The sequence below is a fragment of the Plecotus auritus genome, assembly GCF_963455305.1.
Source record: "Plecotus auritus genome assembly, chromosome: 10".
Taxonomy (NCBI): Eukaryota; Metazoa; Chordata; class Mammalia; order Chiroptera; family Vespertilionidae; genus Plecotus; species Plecotus auritus.
In genome coordinates, this window is record NC_137785.1 from 46267775 (window position 1) to 46276524 (window position 8750).

Consider the following 8750-nt stretch of genomic DNA (forward strand, 5'->3'; position numbering starts at 1 on the left):
AAGAGACATCCAAAAGGCAACAAAGATATGCCATAGTCCTTTTTGGCTAAAATACTTGAAATACCTGAGATTTAAAAAGAAAAAAAAAAAAAGAAAAAAAAAAACAGGGAGAAATCAACTGGGAACATCAGAGGAGGCTGAGTAACACGCAGCACCCTGGCCCCAGAAAATGGAGAATAATGGCTGCTGTTGCAGGCACTAAAACCTTAACTTGACCTCCACAAAACACAGAGGGTACATTCAAAACAGGACTGGTTGAGTCTTGATTTTATTACTAGAGGCCCAGTGCACGAAATTCGTGCACGGGGGTGGAGGGTTCCCTCAGCCTGGCCTGCACCCTCTTGCAATCCGGGACCCCCTCGGGGGATGTCCAACTGCCGGTTTAGGCCCGATCACTGGCAGTCAGATATCCCTCTCGCAATCCAGGACCGCTGGCTCCTAACTGCTCGCCTGCCTGCCTGATCACCCCTAACAGCCTCTGCCTCGGCCCCCACACTCCTCCGGCTGGCTGCAGGCACCTGGACCCAGGCTTCCCTCCCTCTGGCTGGCCACAGGCACCCAGGACCCAGGCTTCCCTCCCTCTAGCCGGCCACAGGCACCCAGGACCCAGGCTTCCCTCCCTCTAGCCGGCCACAGGCACCCAGGACCCAGGCCCCGACTTTGTCAGAAAGGACGTCCGGTCTATCTGGTCTAATTTTAGCATATTACCCTTTATTAGTATAAATTATTAAAATATAATTCACATACCATAAATTCACCTGTTTAAGCATGTAATTCTGTGGCTTGTAGTATATTCACAGAGTTGTGCAACCATCACTATTATCTAGCTCTAAAGCATTTGTATCATCCCCAAAGAAAACCTCATACCCATCAGCAGTCACTCCTCATTCCTCTCTGCCCCCACCCCCTAGTACCACTAATCTACTTCCTGTATCAATGAATCTGCCTATTCTGGACATTTCAAGTAAATGGAACCATATAACATATGGTCTTTGTGTCTGACTTCTTTCACTTACATATGTTTTCAAGGTTCACCCATGTTGTAGCATGTATCAGTACTTCATTCCTTTTTATGGCTGAATAATATTCCATTGTACAGATATACCACCCTTTGTTTAGCCATTCAACAATCGATGGACAACTCAACATTTGGGTTGACAGGATGAGCTGATTCTTGAAAGCCAGAGGACTATAACGGCCACGGCACCTTCTGCAGGCGAGCGGCCAGCATTCCTGACTGCGCCTTTCCAGGCCCCTTGTATTCACCCTGTCCATTCCTGAGCCAGGGTCAGTCTTTCAAGAAATGCTCATAGACACCAGTCTGTGCAAGGCTCTGGAATTCAAAGATAAATGCCATGGGGCCCCTGCCCTCTGGGAGCCCAGATAGCTTGTTTTAAAGGGCCCCGTTAAATCCTTGAAGAGCTTTTGGCAAGAGAAAGCAACCACACACCAGATAGCTCTTGCAATATCTAACATACCTGATCATTCTACTACCCAACTTCCAGCAAGACCCTTTCAGACCAGTCAATCTTTTAGAGGCAAATAGGTTTAATTGCTCACTAGCCTTTGAGTGATATTGGACAAGCAACATACCTCTCTAAAACTCAATTCCTCATCTCTGAAATGAACCTAAATAATAGATCTTATAATGAACCTTTAAGTTTACGGTAGGGATTAAATGAGTTCAAGTAAAGCAGCCAGCACATAGTAAGTGCTCTCTGAGTATCAATGAGAAGCTAAACCAGTTTTCTTGATGCTGTAATTCTAGGCTCTGGAATTCCTGTAATTCGTGACCCGCTTTGAGTCAAGAAACCACTGAACAACGACCTCAAAACGAAGAGCCTGTGCAGCAGATGAGCAGGGAAGAGCAAAACCACTCGCCAGCATCCAGATTTTATTCTTAGTTAGCCAGCTGTAGAAACAGGCAGAGCTTCCTAGTATGACTATAGATCCACCCAGCATCCACTTCTTGAAAGATGTGGAAGAGAAAGGTCTGTTCAAAAGGTTCTTCCTTTCCTTCACACCCTCATGCCTTTCCCGTTTTTTCCAACACTTACGCTTCTTTCTTGGCCTCTTTCCTCCATCCAGCATTGAGCTGGTTACCTTCCACGCTCCAAAGGCCCTTATTGAAAAAACAATCAAATGGAACTGAACTTTGCCAGATGACATCCGTACAAAGACCAAGCTCTTGAAAGGAGGGAGGGGGAGCACAGTGGAATTACAGGCTAATAATAAAACAGACTGGAAAGCAGATCTCGCAACAAAACAGGAAGCAAAAAGCATGCATGCCACAGAGGGAGAGGACCTGCCCTAGGTCAGGACTGCCAAGTCTTGGTATTTGGTGTTTTCTAAGAAATAAGTGTGAACACTTGACTTAAATCACAAAATGTTTGTTTATAAGCTTAGAGGGGGAGGAGCAGGAGCAGGGACTACAATCTTCTAAAAAAGATTCAGCCCTAGCTGGTTTGGCTCAGTGGATAGAGCGTTGGCCTGTGAACTGAAGGGTCTCAGATTCGATTCTGGTCAAGGGCATATGCCTGGGTTGCGGGATTGATCCCCAGTAGGGGATGTGCAGGAGGCAGCCAATCAATGATTCTCTCTCATTATTGATGTTTCTATCTCTCGCTCCCTCTCCCTTCCGCTCTGAAAGCAATACAAACATATTAAAAAACAAAAAGATTCAGTTGGTTCTTCTAAAGGGCAACAAGATCTTCCCTTTTCTTCCTACCCCTCAGAAATTCCAGAGTCTGTAACAGTCTGAAGTGACTCAAAATCACTCAAGAGCAGCTCACTGAGTTTATTCCCTGGGAGTTTATATTCAGGCACCCATTTCTGCGTGTCTCCGGATAGAAGCATCAGATCTGGACTCAGAAGGCCAAGATTCAGATCCCAGCTCTTCCATGTGTAAGCTATATGACTTTATGTGGGTCATTTCACCTCAGGGAGGTTCTGTTTGTTTCAAATCTATGAAACAATAGGATGCCTGACAAACAACATGCATTCCGTACTCCTTAGGTAAAACCAGCATTTTAAACATTAAAAACCCATTACGCATCCTTCTTGGAAGTCTCTAAATTGGCTGCCAACCCAGAAAGCCAGACCAATTCCAGAACCTGGCACTCAAAGTGATGCCAGCGGCACTACAAAGCAGCACACTTGGAAAAAAGAACCCCCTTACCTTGCAGTCTGCAAAAGAATCTTTAAATGAAAAGTGAAAAGGAGGGAAAACCGAGTTCCCTGAGATATAACACAATGCTCTGCTACACGGGTATAACAGCATAAACAGTTTTTATTTCAAAATTTAACTTCCAATAAGAAGCACTCCTTGGAGATGCATCCATACTACTCCATAAGTGACTTGGCCCAGGCTCTTAACTCTAAACACTGTCCTCGTGCCAGCTGCTTCCACGTGTGCATCTCCAGCCCAGGCCTAGCTCCATCCAGACTTCTCTAACTGCCCACAATACTGGTACTGGGGTTTCACAACCAACGTGAACAAAAGTGAGCCCCACCTGTTCCTCCTCCAGTCTTCCCCATCACGGTTCATGATGATTCCGTTCTTCTAGTTATTCACACCACAGACCGTGGAGGCACCCTTCATATGGCAACCAGAGCGATGCCCTCCACTACCTGCCCCTCTCTCCCCCTACCCTCACCACCTCTCTGACCTCATCCTTAGCATCTCTCCTCCATCACATCCCTCCAGCCGGGGGCCTCCTGGCTGATCCACAAACACGCCAGGGGTGCTCCTTCGTTAGGACTATTGAATTTGCTGTTCCTTCTGCCTGGACCGCTATGTCCCAAAAAGCTGCCTCGAACACAGCTTTTCTCCCCTCATCTTTAGGTCTTCACTCAACCAGCACCATCTCAGGAAGGCTTCTCTGAGGACCCAAACTCAAAATTGCAACCCCAGCCAACATTTCACAGCCCACTTCCATGATTTATTATAATATCACATACTTGCTTGTTTTGTTTATTGTGCCTTATGGATATTAAAATGTAATATCCACAAGGGCAGAGATTTTTGCCTTTCTTGTGTACTATATTCCCAGTTTTTGTTTTTGTTTTTTTTAATATATTTTATTGATTTTTTACAGAGAGGAAGGGAGAGGGATAGAGAGTTAGAAACATCGATGAGAGAGAAACATCGATCAGCTGCCTCCTGCACACTTCCTACCGGGGATGTGCCCGCAACCAAGGTACATGCCCTCGACTGGAATCAAACCCGGGACCTTTCAGTCCGCAAGCCGACGCTCTATCCACTGAGCCAAACCGGTCAGGGCAATATATTCCCAGTTTTTAGAATAGCACTGTCCAATGTAATTTTTAATTTTCTAGGAAACACATTTTTTAAAAATTAAAAAAGAAAACAAGTGAATTGAGTTCCAATTTCACTGTGTTTAACCCAAAAAAACTTAAATAATCCCTTAGAGAATGTACTCACATTGTATTAATATTATATTGATTATATTAATGTTATATTTACTATAATATAAATATACCAATGAGATATCTTTTTTTATACTAAACCTTCAAAAACAGGTGTGTATTTTATGTTCATTAGCATATCTCCAGTGCTAGACAGCCCCATGTGTCTAGTGGCCACCATCCTGGACAGCTCAACTCTAGAACAATGCCTGGCATTCACTGAACGAGAGAATGTTTTCCCAGGAAGAGGCAGCTATGGTACAGCACAGAGTTCTGAACTTTGATTGCATCCTACAGTCACAATTTTTGCTGTCTATATACTACTTTTTTTTTTTTTTAAATATATTTTATTGATTTTTTACAGAGAGGAAGGGAGAGTTAGAAGGATCGATGAGAGAGAAACACCGACCAGCTGCAGGAGTGCCTGCAACCAAGGTACATGCCCTCGACCCGAATCGAACCCGGGACCCTTCAGTCCGCAGGCTGAGTCTCTATCCACTGAGCCAAGCCGGTCAGAGCTATATACTACTTTTTTTCTTAAAATGGCATACGTTTATATTTGAAAAAATACTTTAAAATAAAACTTTATGTCCTTTTCTCTTTTTTAATATATTTTTATTGATTTCAGAGAGAAAAGGCGAGGGAGAGAGAGATGGAAACATCAATGATGAGAGAGAATCATTGAATGGCTGCCTCCTGCACGCCCCCCACTGGTGACCAAGCCCGCAACCTGGGCATGTGGCCTTGACCAGAATCGAACCTGGGACCCTTCAGTCCGCAGGCTGACGCTCTATCCACTGAGCAACACCAGCGAGGGCCAGGTCCTCTTCTATGAAAGGAGAAGTATGGGTCTAAGGATAAAAGGGTCTCTGCTCAGTCATTCACTAGCTCTGGACTCTACGCCTCGTTTTCTTTATTGGTAGAACAGGGACAACACTGGCCTTCACAGGACTGTGGTGAAAATTAAATGGGATGCTGATATAAGCCCTTTGCCCATGGGAAAGTAGTCATTAAGTAAGAGACTGAGAAGTCCATCCAAGCCTTTTTCCCAGGCCTATCGTATTCATTCTGGACCAATAACACAAACTGGCAGGAGAGCTAGGACTTGGGTTCATATTCCTTGTCCTACACTTAGTGCTTTGAGACCTTCAGAAATTTTATTCACTAAACACTTACCAAGTGCCACAACGTGCCATACACTAGGCTAGTAGCCAAACCGACCAAATAAGATATGACTCCTGCCCTTGAAGGATTACCAGTCTAGCAGGTAAACAAGAAAGAGCAATAAATGGTTGAAAAATCAAGTCATCTCTCTTAGTTCTGCTTGTTCATTGTGAAATGAGAATAATACCTTCCCAACATAACTCACTGGACTGCTACAAAAATCAACTGTAAATGTTTATCAAATACTCCAAAAACTTGAACTCATAATACATTAGCAAAGTACTTTTTTCCCCCCTCTACTTGTAACATTTTGGGTTCAAAATGATGCTGGCTCCTGTGACTGTCCAGTCTGAGCATTCACTCCAGTTATATCACACCCATGAAATTCATTTCACTGCTGCAAATCTTAGCCAACACAAAGCAAAAAAATAAAAATAAAAAGATGAACAGCTTTTCACAAAGGCATGCAATCTCAAAATCATGATCCACGTCCTGGTTCCCAGGAGCACAACACAGACCTCGCAGTCACCCTACCTAATCACAGTGTGTCAAGATAAGTAGTCACATGGTAAGGGAAGCTGAATAATTTAAACAGAAGAGGAAAAGTCATAAAGCCGTGTAAGCAGACACTGTCCAAGGTTTCAGCAGTCGCTATGTTGCTGAGGTAATGCTGAGCTAGGTGGTCCTCAACAGTTCAGGCTAAAAGCCATTTTATGTCCAGAGCAACGTGCCCATACTCTTTTTTCTTTTTTCCCATCTTAGAAATTGATGGGATCTGGGGAAAATCTCAAAGAAATATGATCTGAAGGGCTAGGTTCCCAAGAAGAGGAAACCCTACCCAAGCAGGGCTAAGTGGGTGTGACGAAAGCAAGAGAAGATCCTGTGATCCCTCCTGAAGTTTAAAAACTGAATGGGACCGAAATCAAAGTCTCGGGTAACAATCATTTCCAAAGAAGGAAGAGAGAGACTCTCAGCTGGGGTTCAGGCAGCTGCTTCTTGGTTTCCCCTTCTTTCCCTCCATGGCACACGCCCATTCTCAGGCGCCCCCTTTCCGTTCAGTCCCAAGTTGCCCCTTCCTCCTGTCCCGACCCTTCCACAAAGGTCACCCTCTCCATCCCTGGCACCTAAGCTCCATTCCCCTTCCAGAAGGACTTGCTGTCAGCAGCCGCACCCCCGGCTGCCTCCGCGCCCACCTCGGAGCAGCCCCCGCGCACAGCCCGCGGCGCGCCCACCCCTCCAGGGCGGGAGCCGTGACACCCCTCCTCGGAGGCCGGAACCGCCGCGCCAGGCCCCTCCCACAGGAAGCCACCGCCCCCCGGCGCCCGGGCCGCACCGCCCCCCGTCCACCGCGAGCCGCCGCCACCCCAGGCCTGCCCCGCATCCCGGGCCGCCGCACCCCCAGTGCCCGCGCTCGCTACCTGCCGCGCGGCTACAGAAGCGGCGCCCAACTCCTCTCTCACTTCCGCCTTCCACCGCCTGCACTCGGGCCGGGTCACGTGGCCGCTCGCGGTCACCTGACCCGGAAGAGGCTGGCCGGACCGCAGGTGTGGGGCAACCTAGGCCTGGCCTGGGATCCTTTGCCCGGGAGAAGGCATTCTTATTCTTTGTGTGTTTAAAAGTCGAAGCATTTTCCACTTGCTGGAGTGCTCCCGAGCGATCATTCGAGGACTCACCAATGCCGGTCGCTTACTCCTCCCACCAACCCCGGGGTTGGATCTAGTATTTGCCCCACTTTACAGGTGAGAGGTAGCTATTTAATCAAGTCATCAAATATTTGTTGTCCTGGCCGGTGTGGGTCAAGTAGTTGGAACACTGAAAGGTAGCGTGTTCGATTCCCGATCCTGTTAAGCATGTGGTCTCATAGCGTCTACATTTTCCGGTTCTGGAAATGAACTCAGATTTTCACTGGCACGCAAGCAATGCCTTCTCTTTCTTAAAAGACCTCAATGAGTTATACATTGTCCTACATGTATTTGAAAATGCTGTTAATGTAAACTGCTTTAAAGTAACCAGATTTTCCTAATAATGTTTGAGATTTCTTCACTTTAAAAAAAGCAAAACACACACACAAAAAAAACCCACAAAAGTGAAGTGTTTCCATAAACTGATGAACAAAAATAGATCCAGAGACAAATGGCAGGGGAGGTAGGGCAGTTAGAGAACAACCAAAGGACTTGTATGCATGCATATTAGCATAATCAATGGATGGCAGTAGGGGATTGCCTGGGGTGGGAATGGCTGGGGGTGGGGGGTCAATGGGGGAAAAAGGATACATATGTAAAACTTTAGATAATAAAAATAAAATACATAAAACTTTTAAAAATGAAGTGTTTCGGGGCTCACTTCACCTCTGAAAGACCTTGTCCCCAGCTACTCAGTCACCCTGTGCTATACCAGGCATCACCCTTATTTCCCTAAACACCCCCATGGATTTTCTTCATTTTTTTAAAAACTTTATTTTATTTATTGATTTAGAGAGTGATACATCGATTTGTTGTTCCATATATTCGTGCATTCATTGGTTGTTTCTTGTATGTGCCCTGACCAGAGATTGAACCCACAACCTCAGTGTATTGGGAGGACACTCTTAACCAACTGAGCTACCAGGCCAGGAGTCCCCTTGGATTTTCACACTTTGATGCCTTTGCCCTTCTCATCCTTCAAGATCTGGCTCCAAAGTCATACACTCTGAAGGTGCCTATCGTCACTACACAAAATATCACTTTGTTCATAGCTGGCATATCACCCAACCCATGATGGTATAAATTAGCTGTCATATTTGTTAAATAAATGAAAGTCCTTCTAAAGCTGTCGGGAGCTTGGAGAGTAATGTTATAGGGAAACAGAAAAGAGAATAAAATACTATAAAAATTATAAAAGCTACAAAGTTTCCTTTTACAGGCACACCTAATTTTATTGCACCGCTTTATTGCACTGCAGTGTTGCATTTTCTACAAATTGAAGGCAAGACCCTCCACCAGCTAAAAGATTATGACGCTTTATTAGGAAACTCTCTTTATTCCAGTGTTCTGAAACTGACCCACAATATATCCAAGGTATGCCTGTCTATTAATAAGTATTCTTACTGTTTACTAGAAGACAAAAAGACTGAAAGCCTGGTCATTCTTTTCCTGTTTCCCTAACTGGTGGTTCTCAAG

The 8750-nt window shown here is 45.4% G+C and overlaps 1 protein-coding gene across 2 annotated transcripts in view; it reads right to left on the reverse strand.

Annotated features, from left to right (window-relative positions):
• The window catches only part of WWP2 (WW domain containing E3 ubiquitin protein ligase 2), a 131241-nt gene extending 124039 nt beyond the window's left edge, over positions 1-7202 (reverse strand). Inside the window, exon 1 of one of the 2 annotated variants that reach the window (XM_080646019.1) lies at positions 7011-7202. The gene's annotated coding sequence lies outside the window, so the exon portion shown is untranslated. Of the gene's footprint in view, positions 1-6716; positions 6832-7010 lie in introns of those variants that run through there. The other variant, XM_080646020.1, reaches the window with a different exon arrangement.
• Between the last annotated feature and the right edge of the window lie 1548 nt (positions 7203-8750).